General features: G+C 41.7%; 1 long non-coding RNA gene across 1 annotated transcript; it reads right to left on the bottom strand.

Moving 5' to 3' along the window:
• Positions 1-20,230: 20,230 nt before the first annotated feature.
• On the bottom strand, positions 20,231-20,883 carry LOC131219366 (uncharacterized). The gene is made up of 3 exons (XR_009158148.1): positions 20,818-20,883; positions 20,583-20,676; positions 20,231-20,372 (listed from the first exon to the last, which is right to left on the bottom strand). It is a non-coding gene; the product is annotated as an uncharacterized LOC131219366 (long non-coding RNA).
• Positions 20,884-24,222: the final 3,339 nt, after the last annotated feature.

The following is a 24,222-nucleotide window of genomic DNA, read 5'->3' as shown; positions in this document are numbered from 1 at the left end:
ATACGATTATGGCCGTGATATAGGAGAAATGAATTAAGAGAAATGAAAACGTGACTTGGTGATACTGTTAGCATTAACTCGGAGTATTACTATGATGTATATGCATTGCATTGACATTGATATCATACATTACGTGTTACATGCCTTTCACATATATGATTTCCTTATGGCATATTTATCTTGGTTGCATGTAGAACACATTGCACACACGTGTGTACTCACTAGGCTTTTTGCCTAAGCTTCCTATTTCCCATTTTTTCAGGGTTGGAGTAGCTTGGAAGACTTTGCTTTTTTGATGCATTGCATCTATTTTTTAATTTGGCAATGTTGACGTTGTGTACCTTTTGGAAAGCATTATACTTGTAACCATCAGGATTTATAATGGAGAGTGTTGCTTAGTATTTTAATCATGGATCTTCATGCTCAGGTATTATTAAATGTATATACCAAAAAAAAATTCAGTAAAAAATCTTCCTTGTGGTGCGCCGAACTCGGGACTTGGTGTATGGAAGTCAAGTGCCGAATTCAGGGCATCACGGAAGCTATCCATCCCTAGGTTTGGGGTGTGACACTATTGGCCAGGCAGATAGTGAGGTTTCTTACGCTCACTTGGACTGTGCCGCTGGGAGAGAGGCAGTTCCATTGGAGCGTACTAAACACCAGTGATGATCCCAGAGATTAACAGTACTGATATGTGGACTTATTGGGTAGAAGTTGTATACTCATTCATTCATTCATTCACTCACTATCCACTCGGGCTGATGGTGCGCAACTATTTCTTACATGTGTCTTCGCAATGGCTAGGATTTTGGTTGTGGCGCGCGACTAACCTGAGATCAGGAGTTTACCACATTGAGTCTGACTATCCATACTTAGGTATGAGACTGGTTTAGATAGAAGTCCCTTGTGATGGACCCCATAGCCTGCGATACTACGTACTATCATCCTGACTTTACACCCCAGCATGGTCATTCCATTCGCACTGCATATTGTATTACATTCGCGACATATAGCATTTTGGGTTACCTGTGTTTCTGCATTTATATAGTTTAGATACGGCATCTGATATTTGACTCTTTATGATTCCTCATTTGTATAGTTGAACTGTATCGCGTATTCTGATATTGTTCCTCATTTGTATAGTTGATCTGTATTGCATATTCTGATATTGTTTAACTCATGGACTTGTCAGTATTTTCGCTTACTTTGATAATGTATGATTCATGATCTTGCGCCTATTTCGACATTATATGATTATGGCATTGCGTTGAATACTTGGCACTTACCTAGTACACATACTTACACCACCCTTTAAACTTTCTATAAGCTTATGCACGATAGATGCGTGCAGGTGATGTTAGGTTGCAGCAGTATTGAGCATGGAGCATACAACGGTCTTCTAGAGCCTTGATTTTTGACATATGTATTTCCCTTTCAGCATTATATTCAAGGTTTATATTAGTGGATATATGATGATGATGTTGCTTTTGTGATTTGGGTAAACTTGTGGTTATGCTTTTTATGAGATAAACGTACGTTGGAAAATCTTCCTTATAGGATCCCAGGATCGGAACCTAGCATATGGACGCTGGGAGCCGAGAATGGGGTACTAAGGAGGTTGTCGGCACCGGATTCGGTGATTGAGATTCCTGTGAATCCGATTTCTGGGTTTGGGGCGTGACAGAAGTTGGTATCAGAGCATAACTTGGGAATACCTGAAAATAACATCACATATCTGTTGATAGCTACCCTTCACTGTATGATTGTTGAGAACTTAGAATGGTTAGATCCCCAAGTTTGAATAACTTAGGGATTTTCTGACATAGCCCCCTATCATTGAGATTGCGAGACTACATAATCCGAAGATTAGTAGGGTTACTATAGGATCGATGATGCGTCTTAGGGGTGCGAGGTTAAGATTAAAGACCGCTATCTTCATCCCTTTACAGATTGATTGTGCCTTCACATATATCCTTGATGATGTTTCATCTTCCCGTGTCTGTTCTGTAAATTTTGAGGATGAAATTTTTATTTGGTGGGGAGAGCTGTAAGACTCGTATCCTAGCCTGTACCATTCCATAGGCCTCCGTTGTACTCCTAGTGGAATTTCGACGACCCGTGATCTGTTATCGGTGTTTGTGCACAATCCTAAGACGTGCCCCATATATTAAAGTCGGCTCGACCGGAGACTTGTACCCTAGCGATTGCGCCGTTGCTGCGGTTCCAACGCCGTGACTCATACACTGATCCGATACTCGAGCTAGGAGATGTGGGCCCGCATTCAGTTTGAGGAAAATGCCGCCCTTTGCAACTTAAGAGAAATGTCCCATCAATTAATCTCATTAATCACCCCACATGCCAAGTACAATGCCCTATTCCCAAGCAACCCCCAAAGTCAAACAACCCGTACCTCTCAAGTCAAGTACACCCATCACACCCATCCCTCTCCCTAACTATCTTTCTCTCTCTTCCTCTTCACTTCCATTGCTAGCCATGGACATCCCAAGCAAGCTCCATTTTCAGCCCTCTTACCTTTAGATCCCTCCTAATCTAACCCTTAAAAGCCCATCTCCACCATTGGAAGGGATCCTAGAAGGCTTATGAACCCATGAGTAGAAGAAGGAGAAGATCATTGTGGGTGCTTCTCTCTCTCTCTCTTCCCATCTCCCTCGCTCCTTTTCCTGGTTTGTTGGCCCACCTAGGGGTGATCCAGACCATCCAAAAGGTGGGAAGGCCTTGCTGTCCACCCTGCTGGACTCACCGTCCAGATGGACAGTCTAGATGGGGGAAAAACACCAATTTCAGTTTGGCCTCTAGCCTTGTGGACCCCATGTTTAGACCCCATTATGATGTGGGAATTTTGATCCACGTCGTCCAGTAGGCAGGGCCCACCCTGCTGCATGATCTGGATTCGCAGCTATCCAATAACAGGCCTGGACGTAAGGGAGAACATAAATATCAGCTTGTTCCTATAACTGGTGGACCACATGTGTGGACCCCACCTTGATGAATGTAATTTGTATCCACATCGTCCATGTGGAGATGTGATTGCAGGTATGCCCTACGGTCTAGACAGACCCAGCAGCTGGGCACCGTCCAGACCGTCCAGCAGGCTTGTCAGGTGGGGAAACACCCCATTTTCAGTAGGATTTGGAGTGGTGTGGCCCAATAACGTGGACCCCACCCTGATATGTATGTGACTTATGTTCACACCGTCCATTTTGAAGAGATCACTTTTGGACATGGGTCCTAGAGCTAGACAAATCCAGCTGAGCAGAACTGCCCAACGGACAGCCGGGTCCACGGTGATGTATTTTTCCAACCCATTTGGCTGGGAGGACGTCGGCCCATCGTTTGGACGACCCACATGTAAGTGGGACCCACCATGATGTATGTATTTCGTATCTACACCATCCACCTTTCGATCTGCCTTGATCGTGAGGTCTAGACAACACCAGTTGGGTAGAAATCTGCCTAGCAGCAGCTCTGCTGTGAGGTACGTGTATGTGTCTTGTCCATTTTACCCATGTGGGCCCACTTGGACAGGCCCCACTTTCATCCAGACCGTCCTCAGATGGGGTGTGTTGCGTACACCCCGTCCACCCTCTGATCATTTAGCATATGAATCAGGTGGACTAAACAGTAAACGGTGGTATGGGCAGCCTGTCATTGGGATTTTCCTGAGGCCCACCATGATGTTCATTTGCCATCCAACGTGTAGAGTAAGTCACGTGTGACCTGGTTAATGAGAAACCACAAATATCAGTTGGGTTCATGGCTCCAGTGGGCCCCACCATTTCCTTGGATAGTGGAGATTGAATGGCTACCGTTGGAGCCTCCCTAGCATCACTGTGATGCAGTGTTTTACCCAGCCATCCACATATTTTTATTTAGTTTTCTTTTGTGGGCCCACTAGGTAGTGGGGTCCACATGATGTGTTCATGAAATCCACACCGTCCAGCCAGCAAGTCAAGCTGCTGTATCCAAGTCAGCAAGTCCCGTGGGACGGTGGGACCCCTGATGTACAACTGTCGTACGTGCAGCAACAGTTTGTGGTGGCCACACATGGGACATGACCCACCTTGATGATGTATTTCATCTGCAATGTCTAGTGCAAAAGGTCTGGACGGTGAGATCCACCTTGATGTGTCTTCCACACGCCGTACATCCATTGCATTCACGCCTCTGACAGGCCAATCATGATGTGGTTTTTTTTTTATGCTGTACAGTAGCACGTGTGGCCCGTTGAATGTGGGGCCCACCTTGAAGACACGTGCATCCAACATGCAGACCCCACCTTGATATACTCGTCCTAAATCTAGACCGTCCGTCCAACGTCGAAAAGGTCTAGACGCTGGACCCTTTTCAAACTATAAAATAAAATATTATATATATACATGTTTGTGGTGGGCCCCATGTGGGACCCACCTGCTGGATGATCGCCTGGTGTACTCACTCCAACTTTATAGCTGCTACTCTGATGGCAGCACGCTCTGTGGGTCCCACAGTTGGACGTTGTTGGGGTGAAGACAGTAAGTTCTGCGGGCCTGATCATAGGCATGTGTTATATCCAACCATCCATCTATGGACGAGATGCACTTCAGTTGCTGCATCACGTCAACAAGTTATGTGGGTCCCATTTGATGTATGTATTATATTCCACACCATCCAGATGTGTTGTACAGTGCTGGACGATGTTTTGACATTACTGATCATCATTAGTGGGCCATGTGCCCCATGGAATAATTGTGCATGGTGGTACACCTACAACTGTTGAAATGATTTTAGTTGTGGTCCAAGCCCACTTGAGGCCCATGGGCGGGGCCCATTGTGACGTATTCATGGTCTATGTGAAAGGCCCATCATAATGTATCTTTAGCCCATGTGCGGGGCCGACCTGTTGCGTATTTATGGCCCACTGATGTGGCCCACTTAATGCATATGATGGCCCATTGGTACGGGCCATTGATGTAGCCCACTTGATGTGTATGAGGCCCATGTGCAGGGCTCACCTGTTGTGTATATGAGGCCCATTGGTGTGGCCCATTGATACGGCCCACTCATTGTACCTGGGGCCCATGGGTTGTAGCCCATTATGATTTGAGGACCATGGGTCGTGGCCCATGATTATGTATATTAGGCCCGTATATTTGGCCCATTGTGATGTATATTAGTCCCTTCTATGATGCCATGGGCCCACTATATGTACGGCTCTATGTGGGTCACTCATTGAGAGCAATGTTGGTTGAATGTCCATGTTGATAGGTAATGATGGTTAAATGCCCACATTGTGACCTTCCCTTAGGCTTTGTTAGGCTCATTCTCATCGATGCCGACTCTTGAGGCTAATTATCGTGACCGATTGCCGATTTCGATTATCAAGGCCAATTCCGATGATCCCGATTTGTCGAGGCCGATTGTATAAGCCGATTTTGATTGTCAAGGCCAATTGAATGTGCCGACTCCGATTGTCGAGGCCGCGTATCAAGGCCGCTTCCGATTTGTCGAAGCTGATTGTATATGCTGATTCCGATTGTTGAGGTTAATTGTATTGGCCAATTTCAATTGTTGAGGCCCATTGTAATGGATATGCGACTTGTATTTGAAGCCCATTATGATGTGCATTCGGCCCGTGTTTGAGGCCCAATGTGATGTATATGAGGCCTAGGTGATGAGGCCCATTGTGATGCACTTGAGGGTTGGGCGATGGAGCCTATTGTGATGTATGTTAGGCCCATGTGAAAGGCCCTTCGTGATGAGTATTAAGCTCTTGATTGAGGCCCATGGTGTTGTATATTTTGCCCTTGTGTGAGGTCATGGGTCCACTATATGTTAGGATCTATGTGGGCCATTCCTTGGGGGCAATGTTGGTTAAATGTCCACATTATCGAGGTTGATTATCGATGCCAGTTATTGATACTAATTATGAGTATGTGACAGCATAACATCATGATACATGCCCATACGCATCATCTGTATGTTTGTTATGAGATGTGGTTAATCATTGTATATGTCATTGGGCATGTTGTTATAAGACTCCCTGATAGGTGGAGGTTATCTCACACGAGCGCACGGTATACGCAGGATTGATATATGACTAGATTGTATGACTCATGCATCTTGCATTATGATTACTGTATGCCCTAGCGACATCAGGGCCGTAGCCGCCATAGGCATATTGTGGATGGCCAGACGGGACAATAAAAATTTGTTCTAGCATCGGGCTACCATAGATGACCCTGGGTGAAAATTCCTAAACCTTCTTGGTACCAGAGGAGGCCCTAACATCGAGACCAAGTGGATATATGAGCGCCTGAGTGCCAAATACCAGGAGGCCGCGTCTCCCACTATGTCATGGTTAGTTGGGAGGGGATGTGGCCTTACTCGCCCAAGCGTAGGGGGCATAGCAAGGCTGAGTTTGACCAGCTCGTGAATGGGTCCGCTATCGACATGCCGGATAGGTATTGACAGACTATTGGCCAGGCGAATAGTGAGGTTTCTTACGCTCACTTGGACTGTGCGGCTGGGAGAGAGGCAGTGCCATTGGAGTGTACTAAACCCCAGTGATGATTCCAGAGATTAATAATATTGATATGTGGACTTATTGGGCAGAAGTTGCATACTCATTCATTCATTCATTCATTTACTATCCACTCGGGCTGATGGTGCGTAACTATTTCTTACGTGTGCCTTCGCAATGGCTAGGATTTTGGTTGGGGCGCACGACTAACTTGAGATTAGGAGTTTACTACATTGAGTCTGACTATCCAAATTTAGGTATGGGACTGGTTTGGATAGAAGTCCCTTGTGATGGACCGCATAGCCTGCGATACTACGTACTATCATCCCGACTTCACACCCCAGCATGGTCATTCTATTCGCACTACATATTACATTACATTCGCGGCATATAGCATTTTGGGTTACCTGTGTTTCTGCATTTATATAGTTTAGATATGGCATCTGATATTTGACTCTCTATAATTCCTCATTTGTATAGTTGAAATGTATCGCGTATTCTGATATTGTTTCTCATTTGTAAAGTTGATCTGTATTGCGTATTCTGATATTGTTTGACTCATGGACTTGTCAGTATTTTTACTTACTCTGATAACGTATGATTCATGATCTTGTGCCTATTTCGACATTGTATGATTATGACATTGCATTGAATACTTGACACTTACCTAGTACATACACTTACACCACCCTCTAAGCTTTCTATAAGCTTATGCACGATAGATGCATATAGGTGATGCTAGGTTGCAGCAGTATTGAGCATGAAGCATGCATCGGTCTTCTGGAGCCTTGATTTTTGACATATGTATTGCCCTTTCAGCATTGTATTCAAGGTTTACATTAGTGGATATATGATGATGATGTTGCTTTTGTGATTTGGGTAAACTTGTGGTTATCCTTTTTATGAGATAAACGTACGATGGAAAATCCTCCTTATAGGATCCCAGGATTGGAACCTGCTATATCAGCACTGGGAGCCAAGAATGGGGTACTACGAAGGCTGTCGGCACCAAATTCGCCAATCGGGATTCTTGTGAATCCGATTTTTTTGTTTGGGGTGTGACAATAACCCACAAATAACAACCAAAAACTATATCACATTTTCACTATGATAAAAAAATTACATGTATAAAGCACATAAAGGGAAATACAATGATGGTGAACAAAAAGCTCGAAGATGATCTGCTAAGTGCTCCTGACTCAGTGCTGCTGCGGTCAACGTCCCCTACATGTAATGGTCATGCATAAGCTTATGGAAAGCTTAGAGGGTGGTGAAAGTGTGTGTACAATATAGTAATACAATTATGCAATATCAGAGGAATGCGAAATATGCTGATGAATTCATGAATACAATTGGCCATACCAAGGTCATGCGATGCAAGGCATGAATGATGTCGGCCATACCAAGGCCATGTGATGCGAGATGCAATTTAAGCATACGAATCCTCATCTAAGTCCACATATCAATACAGCTCAACTCTAGAATATAACCGAGGTCTAGTGCACTTCAAACCAGATTGCTGCCCTATCGCGCGTAATAAGGTGAGTGGAAGAGACCTCACTATCCGCCTACCAATATCAGGCTTGGCTCGTCGATAGTGGACCCATTCCTCGAGCTGGTCAAACTCAGCCTAGCTTTGTCCCCTCCTCTCGGGCGGGTAAGGCCTCACCTCCTTCCAACCGACCACAACACAGTGAAAAGCGCGGCCTCCTGGTATTCGGCACTCGACACTCATGCATCCACTTGGTTTAGATGTTGGAGCAACCTCCTGGTACCATAAGGGTTTAGGGGCTTTCACCTAGTGATATCTATAGCACCCCATGTAGAACAAGATTTCTGGTATCTAATCCTGCTAATCACGATATGCCAGTGAAGGCTATGACCCTGATGTCGTTAGGGCGTACAATATACATGGCACACAATGCGAGATGCATGAATCACACAATCTAGTCATACAGCAATCATGCGTGTACCGCACGCTCATGTGGGCATCTCCCTTTACCAGGGAGTCCCATAACAATCTGCCTAATGGCATGTGTTATAAACAATCACTCATCTCATCATAAGCATGCAGATGATGCATATGGGCATGTATCATAATGCTATATTGTCACATACTCATAATCGGAATTGATAATTGGAATAAAAAATCGATCTATAAGCAAGGCGGGGTCCATATATGAACAGCCGATCAAACCATAATATAAAGATCAGCCCTTGGCCGTGGTTATATCAAATCTGATAGCACAAAACCGTCCGTCTGCGGCGAATGGGGCCCACTTATTTGGGTTAATCCACAAAGAAAATGAGCCTAACAAGGCCTAAGGGAAGGTCACAATGAGGACATCTAACTATCATTGCCTATCAATGTGGACGTCAAACCATCATTGCTCCCAAGGCATGACCGCCAAAAACATCATCACATACATCATGGTGGAATCTTAATTAAATAGGTTAATTCTAATGGGCCGAATCGAATGGGCCGAGTCAAATGGGCCGAGTCAAATGGGCCGAATTAATGGGCTAAATGTATATTAAATCGGGCCAAATGTAGGCCAAATGTATATCAAATCGGGCCCACCCTCATGTATTTTGAGATCCGACCTACTCATAAGTTAACATAGAGATAGATGAAGTGAAAACCAAATATTAGCTTGGGTGGGAACCACTATGGCTCCTAAGAAGTTTTAAATAGTGGATGTTACTGTACCCCATTATTATTGCAAATGGTGGGGTCCACTTGAACTTTAGATCTCACTCATTTACCCCATGCCAAAAAAATGATCTCACAAATGGTTGGACGGTTTGGATACAACACATGTATCATGGTGGGTCCCATAGATAGACGGCGTGGATGGAATAAGTGGGACCCACGGAACTTGCAGCTGTGTGCAGCAGTAGGTCTACACGCCACAGTGTAGCTACACAGCTGTTGTACATGCAGCTAATGCTGCTTAAAGAACAACAGAGGTGGGTCCCACGTAGGGCCCACCCTCATAGATGTATATAATATACATATATATAACATATATATTATAATATAATATATAATATATTATATTATATATATTAATATAATATAATATAATATAATATATTAATATTATATTTAATATAGAATCAATGTCCAGGCCTTGGACAGCCTGGACATACACATACATCATGGTAGCCCACTTGTGGGGTCGGTCCCACCATCCAGGGACGGTGGACGGTTTGGATAAAACACATACATTGTGGTGTGGCCCATCAGAATGGATGGACAACGTGGGTGGGTCCCATGGACCCCACCGTCAGTCCTCACCTCACTATTAGCCACCCGTACTAGGGAATCAATGCCAAGACCTCAACATTGAAATGAGGTATCTTTCACCTAGTCTACCTCTTGGGCTATGGATCTAGGTGTGGATAAACATATCAAGGAGGGCCCCACACAGACATGGGTCCCACCGTCCAAGGGTGGTGGACGGTTTGGATAAAACACATACACTATGGTGTGGCCCATCAAAAGGGATGAAGGGTGTGAATGGGTCTCATGGACCCCACTGTTAGCCCACACTTCATTGTTAATACACCCACTGTCAGTCCACACTTCACTGTTAGCCCCACCCCACGTCAGTTTAGCCCACGTCCAACGTCCCTGGACGCTGGACAGTGTGGGTACAACACAGGCATCATGGTGGGTCCCACATGGACGTGGCCCACCTGATTGGATCAATCTAATATTTGTTTCTTCCTTCTGTCTAGGCCCGGTAACGCGCTGGATGGTGTAGATCCAACTCATCCATCGGGTGGGTTCCATGAAGATGGATGGCATGGATAAAATATAGACTTCATGGTGGGCCATAATCATAGAGAGAGAGAGAGAGAGTAAAGGAGATAAAGAGAGATCGGAGATAACGGAGAGGCCCCGCCACTATGGCCCCCTCTTGGATACAAGCATACATCAAAGTGGGTCCCACCATATGTGGGCCCCTAGATTACAAAAGACAAATACAAAAGAATAATAATGTCGGTCCAAGATCACCCACCATCCACTTTCTTCTTGCTCCCTTGGCTTCCTTTGCTTCTTAGCTTCGATCTCAACAAAAGATGATGGAGTTTTAATGGTTGAGATGGGAGATGGGAGGGTACGAAGTGGGCCACATACAAAACTCTCTCATGGAGGTTTGGGAGAGCTTGGACGTGTGATGTTTTTAGGTTGCTTGGAAAGTGTGTTTGAGAAATGAGAGAGAGAGGGTTGTAGAGAGAGAGAGAGAGAGAGAGAGAGAGAGAGAGAGAGAGATGGGTGATGGAGTGATGGATGTGGTGAGTGATGAGTGTGTAAGAACTTTATTAACTTGGGGGTAGATGGTGTAAGAAAGGTATGGGATGTGTAAGAAATTGTTGACTTATGGGGTTGCTTGGGGATGGGTGTGAGGCGATGTTGTACTTGACATGATAGGATTGATTGATTAACTGAGGTGACAAGTCGTAGAGATTCTCTTGGATTTTACAATGCGCGGCATTTTTCTTGAACTAAATGCGGGCCTACATCTCTTGGCCAGGGTATCGCCTCAGTGCGCAAGACGTGGCATTGGAACCGCGGTGACAGCACGATCGCTAGAGTACAAGTCTCAGGTTGAGTCGACTTGGGTTGACAGGACTCGGCTTAAGATCGCGTGCAAACGTTAGATGAAGGTCGAGGGCTACTAGAATTTGATCGGGAGGATCGTGGGAACCTACGGAATGGTACGGACTATGATGTGAGTCTTATAATTATCCAAAAAATGAATCATATCTAAAGATTAAATGGATCGTACTACAAATAAGGGGAACAGATTGGCTACTTCCCCTGACACTAGCTAATGGCTAGTGGTTGGTACTATGTGGGCCCCACCATGATGTATGTGTTTAATCCATGCCGTCCATCTATTTTTAAAGATCATCTTATGGCATGAGACCAAAAATGAGGTATATCCCAATCTGAAATGGACCACATTACACGAAACAGTGTTGAATGAGCATCAACTATTAAAAACATTTTGGGGGCCATAAAAGTTTTGGATCGAGATGATTTTTGTTTTTCCCCTTCACCTAGGGATGTATGACCTAATAAACAGATTGGATGTCAAATAAACAGTACAGTGGGTGAAAAGGCCTAGCTATATGTCCTAGAGGGGGGGTGAATAGGACAATGCCAAATAAAACTTATAATAGCGGAATTAAAAAGAATATGATAGCCAAAATAAATTACAATGCAGGAAAGTAAAATAACCTCAAAATTCAGATCTTGAGAGGTTGATACAAATGTTGTTCTAAGGACAACTTTACACCAAAAACCAGAGTTTATGGTAGGACAACCTTATTTCTAGAAAGATCTTTGTATCAAATCTTAAACCGAAGAGGAATACAGAAATAAATACAAACTGAATTAAAATAAATTGTAATCACAAATGTATTGTTCTAGGGACAGCCATACACCATCAAAATGGCAGGGCAACCTTGCTGGAATAACTTTTAAAGGAAATTGAATATCAAGCTGATAAAGGAATAGCAAAAAATAAATTCTAAACTATTACAAAATTCTCACAATGCTTGAATTAAATGATTACAACATTCACCATCATACATACATCCCACAAAAGAATAATTAAAGATCAGAAGTATAAATCATTCAACCACAATACAAGGGATTATAATGGTTCGCCTGTGTGTTCACCAACTGTTAAACAACAGCCACACAAAATGCTACTCCACTCCTAATATCCTCACACAGGGGATATTAACGTTCACTAACAAAATAGGTTTTCCCAGGTTCACCCAAAACCTTTACAATTGTGTCTTTGTCTGTGGGCTTACACAATTAAAAAACCCCACTTTTCCTGGCTCTCCTCGGATAACCAATACAACAAGATTTTTCCGCAAATCTTGAAAGAAACCAAAACAAAAAGGAATTTACAATTAAATGTAAAATACCGAATTATCTCCCTTTAATGCAGCCGGTAGAACCAAATCAGAGTACATGATTGAATGTCCAAGTTCAATGTCCAGTACTCAATTACAATGGTTCTAATTCTAATAGATTTTAAATTAAACCAAATGGGGCTTGCCTTAATTGATTTTGATTATAAAGAAAGGGAATAACAATTCCTCTTATCAAATTAGATTAGAATAGCAGAAACAAAATCAATTAAATAAAGCTAAGGAAAGAGAATATTAAATAAGCACACTTAGCTTAGATGGAGCACAAAATTATCTCTCAGAAGTTCAACGAAGATTGGCTTGAATAGATTAATTAATTCGATAATTTCTTCTGAGATTCATGCACTATTTATAGGTGAGCAGATCGAGTCTTCAACTGGTCTAGGGAGCTCTTCGACTAGTCGAAGCAATAACAGATATTTGAAAGATCCGGCGGGATAAGCTCTGACCGTTCTACGACTGGTCGAAGGTCTCCTTCGACTGGTCGTAGGTCACCTTCGGCAGGTCGAAGGTCTCCTTCGACGTCGAAGAACCTGTAAAACCTCGGATTTCGAGTCGAAGATTTTCGATCGGTCGTAGATGCGTCGACATCGTTCCTTCGATCGGTCGAACAGATTCCTGGACTAGTCGAAGCCTAACAGATTTCATCCGAAATTTGTAACAAACTCATGACTGATCAAGGAATTTCTTAGACTGGTTGAAGCAACTCTAGGACTAGTCGAAGAAGGCCTAGGACTAAGAACAGACCAAACTCATGTAAAATAATCATTCGACTTATGTATCCAAAATGACCTACTTCTAAGGTCAACCTATGGTCAGTCAAACCTCAATCATGAAGTAAGGACATTGAAACATTAAGAACTAGTGACCTTGAAGTATGAGCCTTGAAGTCTTGATGTAGTTGAAATCTTGATGTAGCTCAATCTTGAAAGTGTCTTGAGTTCTTTACAAACTGCCTTGTACTCTTCTTGAAGTCTTACAGCTTGAGTCTTGTCTTGTGAGCAGTTCTTGCATTCAAGATTGATCCTTGTATTTGTGAGCTTTGCTTGTTGTAAGCTTAGCTTAATTATGAATGTTGATCCTTGAGAGAGCTTCACTTATGCAAGTTATATATAGCAGTGATTTTGGCACCACAAATTTGACAACAGACGGGGATATATACTATAGCACTTATAGTGGGCCCCATCATAATGTGTGTCGAACATCAACACCGTGAATTTAATGTGTCACCTTCAGGTTATGAGATATGTAAAAGCTCATCCATATACGAAACTCAGGTGGGTCATGCCATCTAAAACCATGTGAAGACATATTAAAAAATATAAAAGAACTTGGTTGGGCCCACATGAGTTTTGGATGTGGCTGAAACTTAGTCTGACCCCTCATCCAAATGGGACACACATAATGAGTGGGTTGGATATCTGAATCACATTTAGGCAAACCCAATATATGAATATGAAAGGAAACCCCTCTCCACTCTATTTAGGTGATTTACTAATTACCCCGAGTAAACTCTGTGGGGTCTACCATTAATTATTTATTTTATCCACTCCGTTCATCCATGTTAACAGATGATTTGGGGTCTAAAGAGCAAAAAGGAAGCATATCGAAAGCTCATGTGGACCACACCACAGGAAATAATGTGATTGAACCTCTACCATTAAAAAATTCTTGGAGGCCATAGAAGTTTTGGATCAAGCTAATGTTTGTTTTTTCTCTTCATTCATATCTTTTTGATATTATGAACAGGTTAGATGATAAATAAACATTACTGTGGGCCCAAGGAAGGTATTAATGGTGGAAATCATTATTCCACATTGTTTCGTGTGGCATGGTCCACTTGAGTTTTGGATTTACCAAAAATTTGGGATCAACCCACACCATTCATCCATTTTTCGAGATAATTTTAGAGAATTATCCAAAAAATGAATCATATCCAAAGATTAAATGGACCACACCACAAATAAGGAGAATGAATTGGCTACTCCCTCCGACACCATCCAATGGCTGGTGGTTGGTGCTCTGTGAGCCCTACCATGATGTATGTGTTTAATCCATGTCATCTATCTATTTTTAAAGATCATCTTACAGCATGAGACCAAAAATGAGATATATCCAAATCTTAAGTGGACCACATTCCAGGAAATAGTGTTGAATGAGTGTCAACCATTAAAAAACATTTTGGGGCCATAAAAGTTTTGGATCAAGCTGATTTTTGTTTTTCCCCTTCATCTGGCCCTGTATGACCTAATCAACATATTGGATGTCAAATAAACAGTACAATGGGCCCTAGGAGGATTTTAATGATGGATATCCAATCACTATTGTTTTCATGTGGTGTGGTCCACCTGAGATTTATATACCTCTCATTTTTGGGCCTCACCATGATGTATGTTTTGTATCCACACCTTCCATCCATTTGGAGAGATCATTTTAGGGCAATGTACAAAGAACGAGTTAAATCCAAAGCTCTAGTGGACCCTGGCACAGAAAACAGTGGGACAGTGATGCCCACCATTAAAAACTTCTAAAGGCCACAAAAGTTTTTGATCAAGCTGATATTTGTGTATTCCCTTATTTCATGTTTTTAAAAAAAAAAAAAAAAAACTTTTGAACTAGTTGGATTTCAAATAAACATTACGATGGGCCTTAGGATAGTTTCAACGGTGGGAATCACCCTCCCCATTGTTTTCTGTGGTGGGATCCACTACAGATTTTTATCTGTCTCATTCTTTGCCTCATGACTTAAAATGATATCTCAAAATGGATGGATGGTGTGGATATAACAAATACATCATAGGTTTTTATATTTTTTAAAATATTATATATATATATATATATGGAAAAGGTTCTATACGTCGAGCTCATGGGAACTCCCCATGAGGTCAGGCTGTGTGAGCCCCACCATGACGTGTGTTAAACATCAACACCGTGCATTTGATGGGTCCCCTTTAAATTATGGGATATCCTAAAAATCAGCCGTATACGGAACTCCAGTTGGCCATACCATCTAAAATCATGTGAAGACATGCCTAAAACATATAAAAGCACTTGGTGGAGACCCACCTGAAATTTGGATGCATCTGAAACTTGGTATAACCCCTCATCCAAGTGGTACACACATAATGGATGGGCTGGAATTGTGAACCACATCTCTGTGGGCCCAAAAATAATTATGAATGTTTTAATGGAGGGTAACCCCTCTTAACTTTTGTATATGGTGTGGCCCACACAAGTCACATATTGATTTGATTTTTAATCCCTGGGCCCACCATGGAATGGTGCATCTAACTGATGGGGTAGATGTTTGACACGTATCATGGTGGGGCCCACAGAGCCATACCAGATCCAAAGCTCAAGTACCGTTTTTAGGTGAGAGTTAAAGAATGTGAGTTTTGTATTTGATTTAAAATAATGGTGACTCATTCATAACAATAGTGGCAAAGATTTAGAGTTATCCAGACCATCCAAATAATCGGTCTAGTTGTAGATGGTAAATATTTATAATTTTATTATATAATATAATCTTAACCACCTAGAAAATGGTCCCATGCATGTACAACTGTTAATATAGCTTGTGTTATAAATAATGGAAAACTCACAGAATTCAGATTTTAAGTTTTTATCATATCCAAAAGAGGATATCCGTCGAGCGTCATTTCCATCTTCCAAATTCACCTTTGAGCACCATTGCCTCTTCTCCCTCTTTCATCGAGCATCATCTTCCATCGAGCGTCATCTTCCATCAAAGTACAATCTTCAAATAGGTGAGCTTCTCTTTCGTTGTGTTGTATCATTTTTGAGGCCATGGATTCCTATATGCCCCACCCTCACCCCCTTCAATTTGAATCGAGGTGAATGACAATTAAATATCACTGTAGTCTTTAGAAAAGTTTTAATAGTTGAAATCGTTATTCCCATGGTATGCCAATTTAGAAAATCCCTAATACCGAATTTTTGGGGATCGAAATCCCTAAGCATCGAATTTGGGAAATTGAAATCCCAATTCCTGATTTGGGGATGGAGATCCCTAATTTTTTGATTTGGGGATTGAAATTCTCAATTTTTGATTTTAGATTACATCTTTTATTTTAGATTCATCTTCTCTATGATTCTGGAAAGTTGCATTCCCATACCTTTTATCATGGCAATGAGCCTTGAGTGAGTAAGAAAGATCCAATTCAAATACATTATAATATGTCATTGAAGCTTTTGACATTGGATGTGTATTGTTTTGTAGCTATTGGCTCAAATCCTGGTAGAAAATTCAAGTTTTATATATCTGACGATCGATATGGTGGTCAATGAAGGATTATTTATTTATTTATATATATGATGAATTCCGCCCCTTTTTCTCCACAATAAGGAAAATTACAATTCCTCAAATAATGATTTTCATTTGAAGGTATTGAACTCGGATCTATTTGCAAGAGCAAATTAGGTTAACTTTATACGTGAGTATGTCCCTCATTCTAGGATCTTTAGTTGTAAACTTCTCTCGAAAGTAGAAATCAGCTATTGTTTCTAGCTTTTGATACATTGATGATCTAAAGAAATCTATTCTTTTTTTTTATTTTTATTTTATGGGATATGATTGTAGGATATGCATTTCCAATATATTAACTGTAAGCTGCAGCTATCTTTGTTATCTACTAAAATTTTTCAGTAAAATGATTCTTTTTCAATGTATAGAATGTGATATTTGTAAAGATAAACAATTGAGGCAAGAACTTATAACACATGTTGCATCTTTACAAACAAGTCCGTCTGCATATTAGTGCTAACACTAAAATCCATTTTTAAGAAGTCCACAAAACCTTGTGTTAAAAGCATCATTGGTGAAAAAAATCATGACTAAAGTCAAAGGCGCTAATGCGCAACGCCTTCAAAAAAGCCCCTTCTTTATTCTGCTATAATTATCTGTATTGGATTTATATATTAGAAGACTCAGTATCTTAAAGAGCCACCATTTCCATTTGTGTAAATTTAACTAAATTTTGAAGACAAACTTTCCATAGTTTTCTACTATATGGGAAGGCAATGCTAATGAAACTTGTCATTGCCTAAGATTGTGAGGAGGAATGAAAATAAAAATCTTCCATCAAATGTTACTTGTTATTAAGTTTCTTATAAATAAGTGTTGGTTCTTTTTCTTTTCTTTTCTTTTTTTTTTTCTTTTTTTCTTTTTTTTTTTGGCTCAGAACCTGATTTATTTTTTAGCACATTTGGAAACTCTCTAGCTATGATTCATTTTCTGAGATCTATTGAATGAATTTGGGTTCCTCTACACATGTTTGATGTTCTGCCTTTTATGGTATCATCACTAGAACATGCCTGTGTGTGTACACACTTTATATACTACACCACTCCATGCAGTTCCATATTGAAGTCCATCTTAGGCTTTTTTATTTTATTTTTGTTCTAATGTTTGATGTTTGGGCATGTAATGCATGTTTAATTATTGGAAGTGTGAGAGTGCCTATTTACCTATGTTTCTTGTGTATCATAGAGGATGCAATATGAACAAATAATGACATGCCTTAAGGCATCCATCCCAATAGTGAAATGATATCAAGTTTTATCATTTAAGTAACAACTCAAAATCAACCTAGTACATAGAAGGAATATAGATACACTAGTAATGCAACCCTCATCACATATAATGTAATATCAACATCTTAGTCATAATCAACTCAAAATCAATCTAGTACATAGAAGGAATATAGATACACTAGTAATTCCCCTCAATATATTCATATGGATATTTCTTGCTTTACTTACCTTTTATGTTGGTTTTAAATGTATTAACTCGAAATTGATGGAGCAGACCCGGATGTGCGTCGGAGCTATCCGGATGTTGAGCTGGGGTCCCTGGAAGGTGAGAACCGCTGTTATGACCATGATGAAGCTGTCCATTTCCTACGGATAGCCTTGGAGTGGCCTGACCATTTGGACAGGCGATGTTTATGTATCTGCCTGAAATTGATGAAGCAGACCCGGATGTGCGTCGGAGCTATCCGAATGTTGAGTGGAGGTCCCTAGGAGGTGGGAACCGCTATTATGACCATGATGAAGCTATCCATTTCCTATGGATAGCATCAGAGTGGCCTGGCCATTTGGATAGGCTATGTTTATATATTAGCTCGAAATTGTTGGAGCAGACCCTAGTATAACCCTAAACCTAAACCTACACCTAAAACTAATAGTATAACCCTAAACATACAGTCTCTATTTGGTACTGTAGTATCATGCTTGGTAGCTCTGTTAGGTGTGGTTTGATCTCTTACAACATGGACTTGAGTCAAACCATGTATTCCTGAAACCCATTACAAATAATCCAATACAATGTTGAGTCAATGGTAAAGCACACTTCGAGATAAATTCATTAGAAATTTTGAAAGAGGATAAAGATCCTAAAGAAGAAGCAAGAATCCATTTTGAAATTAGATTTGCTAGAGAGGCCGGCAAGCCTTTTTGAAAATGGAGGCTCACCTCTAGCGTCTCATTCAAACATATGGTCATGCTTATGTTCAATTTATACCATTAATCTAGTGGCCCACCTAACTCAAAAATCACATTAAAGAAATTATCTTAATCATTGTACTAGTGGCATAAGAATGAACTCTTGAGAAAATTTTGGGAAAAGATGGGCATTTGTCATCTTTCAATGGGTAAAAATTACAATGGTCAAATGGCTATGATTGCCAAATGACCATTAATTTCTGCTATGACTTGTTTAAATGGTGGACCATCAGATCAATTGTTCCAGTTTAAAGAGAAATCCAGCACGTGCCTGGTGGAGATGCTGGAGATATAATGGTCGTGAGCATCTCTAGCAAACCTCTTTTAAAATTTGTAACTTGGGAAGATTGCAAAATGAACATACCTGGAAGACTCTGCAATACTATCCATGCTACTATGCAGCTGTAGGTATGTTCATTCCTCTCACGCCGCCGAATATATTTGTTCCAAAGATCACAATAATCAGTCCGATTCCCACACACGTCCTGAAATTACAAAGCAATAGAGAATTACTTGTGAAAATAACAACAAATTATCCCATAGAAGAATTATGCATAAGCAAAGAATTGTCAACATTTACTACCTGATGCATACAGAGATCAACAGCAGACAGCAGGAACTCACAATATTCGCATGTAACAATCCTTTGGGGGCAGGTTTCACCTTTATGTAGAGCCAAAAGTTCACGCTGTATGGTCTCACTGCAAAGTGAACAAGCTACCTTCCCTTGTAATAATTCAATTACCCACATCATATAAAAACATATCCTTGGTATCACTACCAAAACCAAATCTCATCAATGTGCATGGTGAGTTGATATGGAATCATACATCAGCATATAACTTTGAGGATTTTTCTTTTAAGGTAACTATTTTATTGTAATATCTAGTGATATGGCAATATTTATGGCAATCATCTCTATCCAAAAAAAAAAAAAAAAACCATGATTATTATATATCTTTATTGTTGTTAATTTGGTCTTGAATGTCAACAGCATGTGGTAATGGAAGTTCTGCCGAACTTATGAGATTCATTAACATGAATTTATGATAATGACACTATTTGCTCTCTGTCCAGATTTTGAGGAAACTCCCTTATTGAAGAATAGTGCTCTTATTAGCGGCTACAGCATGGAGAAGTCCAAAAGATTTTCTACGTATCAGCCTTAGCAGCTGAAAACTCCTATATACTACTATTCCATAAAGCCAATCCAGGAATCTCATACATACCTCACTGATGACTTCATTGACCAATTGTTTTGCAGATTCAATTTGTTCTTTAATGCCATTAATCTGTACGGTTCCCTATGTTGATGTATCACCAGGAGGGGTGTTGATGTATCGCCAGGAGGAGGATGCAACGGTATCAACTGGACAAAAAATGTAGAAGGAAAAGACACATGTATCAGTATATCACAAGCACAGTATAGTATTATAACTCATATGAAATTAATAAATCAAGTGCCGACAAATGGGCTAATACAGATGACTTTCCTGTCAAGCTACCCGATGAAAGACGGATACAATATAGGCAGTCGAATAAACACATGAACAAAATTAAGTAACAGCTGAAACTCCACATGACTCACAAGCTTCTTTTCTTGTAGTTGTCCAAGAAAACCGTGCTGATTTAGTGCTTGGAAAACTAAGAAATCTGCCTTGCCAACATATTGCCTGACATTAAAATTAAAGGGAAAATGTTCAGAATATCGAAGAGGGAAAAAACATGGTCGAGTCATAACAAAAGAATGGTACGTGCACACAAACAGAATAATCCATTTTGGATAAATACTAAAGAAAAATATCAGAAAGTACTTGTTGTTCATGTGATCCTGAGATATAAGGCGAACTATTTGCATTGTTGGAGGCCAATCAGCTGCAAGTCTGAAATGAACGGGGACACTATTTAGAAAAGGACTATGAATCTTTTTTGTACTAGAGACACATGTTAAAATTGATGGGGTTTTCCTCCTCAGTTCAGAGGAGAGGTAGAGCAGTTTCCTTATTTGACTCTAATTCCTCTGCTTATACGCAGTTTCCCTATGTGACTCTAATTCCTCCGGTTCTCTATTTAAAAGGTTCTAAAACGGAATTAGGGTATTCTATTCTAGGGTATTCTAAGGTTTCTTAAAGGTTTTCTAGGAGGGCTTAGGGCTATCAAAGGTGTGAGAGAGATAGAGAAAGATAGAGAGGAAGCTTGTGGAAGGGAGGCTATGCTCGTAGAGGTGATGTAAGACCCGTGTCCTAATCCATACTGTTTCGTTGGCTTCTGCGGTCCTTCCGGTCAAATTCCGGCAACCTTCGCACCATATCCGGTGTTTGCGCACGATCCTAAGCCGGGTCCCGCACACCGACGTCGGCTCAATCCGAGACTTATGTCTTGGCGATCGCGTCATCGCCGCGGTTCCAACGCCGTGACTTGCGCACCGAACCGATACCCAGGCAAGAAGATGCCGATCAGCGTTTATTCCGAAGAAACACCGCGCATTACGGATTTCGAGGGAATCTCTACGCAATAAGTCCCATCAATCAACCATTAAATACAACCTTATCTCAAGTACAACAACCCATCCCTCTTTCTCCAAAGTCAACTCTCTCTCTCTTCACCCATCCCTCTTTTACACACTTTTCAAACAAACCCATGCTTCATTAATTACACCCATCACTCCATCACCTCATATCACTCCCATCCTCTCATTTTCTCAAATCTCTCCAAGCAACCAAGCCTCTCACGTCCAACACTCCTCTCCCAAACCACAAGTGTGGTCCACCTTCCATCATCTATCTACACCCTCCCATCTCTCATCCACACCATTAATCCCCCATCATCCACCATCCAAGGCATAGGAAAGGTGCATTTGAAGCCAAGGGAGCAAGGAGGAGGCTTAAAGGTGGGTGATCCACCGTCATTTCTCCTATATTTTTGGGCCACATGTGGTGGGACCCGTTTGATGTATGCATGTATGAAATGGAGGGCCCATAGTGGCGGGGTCCCTCCTCTATCTCACCGTGTATCTCTCTCTATTTCTCTCTCTTTCCCTCTCTTTCTCTCTTCCTTAGAATGAAGTGGGCCCCACCAATATATTAAATCTACTCCATCCATCAAATAGGGTGGCCCACCTCATTTTAGGAAAGATCCACCCCCCCTATTTAGAGTAAATGATATATTATAATATTTTATTAATATTTATATATATGGTAGGCCATGATCATGTGGGACCTACCTTGATGAACATGGGCCACTCACACGTGGGACCCGCCATGAGGCAGTGTTTACCCAAACCGTCCAGCGTCCAGAGACGCTGGACGTAGGCGTATGGCATGGCTAGCAAAAAAAAAAAAAAAAACAAAGGAAGAAAAAGTTACTTTTTAGTGGACTGCTCATGCAGGCCCCACCTTGATGTATGTATGTGATCCACACCGTCCAATCTATTCTCCAGTCTTCTTTAGGCGTTGAACCAAAATTTTAAGGCGATCTGATCATCAGGTGGGCCATACCATCTAAAACTATGTAAAGACATGCCAAATCATAAAAAGTACTCGGTGGGACTCACCTGAAGTTTGGATGCAGGTGAAACTAGTTCTGGACGGGTAGAACAGTGGGATACACATAATGGGTGGGCTGGATTGTGAACCACATCTCGGTGGGCTCCAAAACAAAAAAAAAAATATAATAATAAAGTTTTTTTTAAAGCAGCAGCGCTGCTGCTGCAGCAGCGACGAGCGGGCGGTCGCTGGGGCCTCACGGCTCCAGTTGTGGGCCCCACGTGATGTGTTTCGAACATCAAGGCCATGCATTCGGTGGGTCCCCACGTGCCACCCATCCATCTCAAAAATCAGCCGTAAACAGAACTCAGGCGGGCCATACCATCTAGAATAATGTGAAGACATGTCTAAACATATAAAATCGCTTGGTGGGGCCTACCTGAGTTTTGGATGTCGCTGAAACTTGGCATGGACCGTCAGTTAGGTGGGACTCACATAATGGATGGGCTGGATTTGTGAACCACATTTCGGTGGGCCCCACATCTGCCCCAAGGTCCAATGACCTCTTCAACAGGTTGGACGTGAAATAAATATTGCAGTGGGCTCGCTGCCCACGTGAATCCCTCAACAGGTTGTATGGAAAATAAATATTTCGGTGGGCCCTTCCCTGGTTGCATGGCCCTGTGAAAGGGTTGGGTGCACCTAGGCATTTCAGTGGGCCCTTGGCCCACACAACCCCTCAACAGGTTGTATGGAAAATAAATATTTCAGTGGGCCCTATCCAGGCCCATATCACCTCATGAATAGTTTGGATGTCAAATGATCCAGGCCCACGTGACCTTATGAATAGATTGGGTGATAAATAAAAATTGTAGTGGGCCCTACCCGAGTCCCCATGACCATATGAACAGTTGGTTGGAAAATAAACATTACGTTGGGCCCTAGGTTGCTTGGAAAATAAACATTTCTGTGGGCCCCGGTCTGAATGACCTTAACAATGGGTTGGATGGGAAATAAACATTATGGTAGGCCCCTCATGGGACCCACTGATGTAAGTGTTGTAAACCATACCCTCCATTAGACCGGGCTCCATCATGATGCCTGTGTTTCCCTCCATTAGACTGGGCTCCATCATGATGCCTGTGCTTCCCTCCATTAGACTGGGCTCCATCATGATGCATGTGTTTCATCCAACTGTCCATCCATTTTTGGAGATAATTTAAGACCCATTTTATGAGGCCCATTGTGATGTATGCAGGCCCATGTGACTAGGCCCACGTGGATGCATTTGTGGCCCGTCATTGAGGCCTACCTTGATATATGTATACGAGACCCATGCATGAGGCCCATTCAATGTATTAGAGGCCCAATGGGATGTACATGAGGCCCATTTCTTGATTTATGTGTTGACCCCTATAGCGATAGTGCCTTGGGAGCAATGTTGGTTTGATGTCCACATTGAACAGATAATGTTGGTTAAATGTCCGCATTATAACTCTCCCTAAGGCCCACTGATAGGCCCAAACTTGTGGTAAGTAGGCCGTCTAGGCCCATCTCCATTATATCTAGAGCCCATCTCTTTATACATGTTTAGTATAGATCCATGATTCATGATCATTCGCACCATATGTATGCCTGATGTGAGGGTGGCCGATCATAGCATATACCTTTGGATAGACTGCTTATGGGCTCCCTGATAGGCGGAGTTGCCTCATATAAGTGCATGGTATATAC

This window comes from Magnolia sinica, chromosome 11 (assembly GCF_029962835.1).
Source record: "Magnolia sinica isolate HGM2019 chromosome 11, MsV1, whole genome shotgun sequence".
Taxonomy (NCBI): domain Eukaryota; kingdom Viridiplantae; phylum Streptophyta; class Magnoliopsida; order Magnoliales; family Magnoliaceae; genus Magnolia; species Magnolia sinica.
The sequence above is the reverse complement of the archived record's forward strand: the minus strand, read 5'-3'. Positions and strand labels throughout refer to the sequence as shown.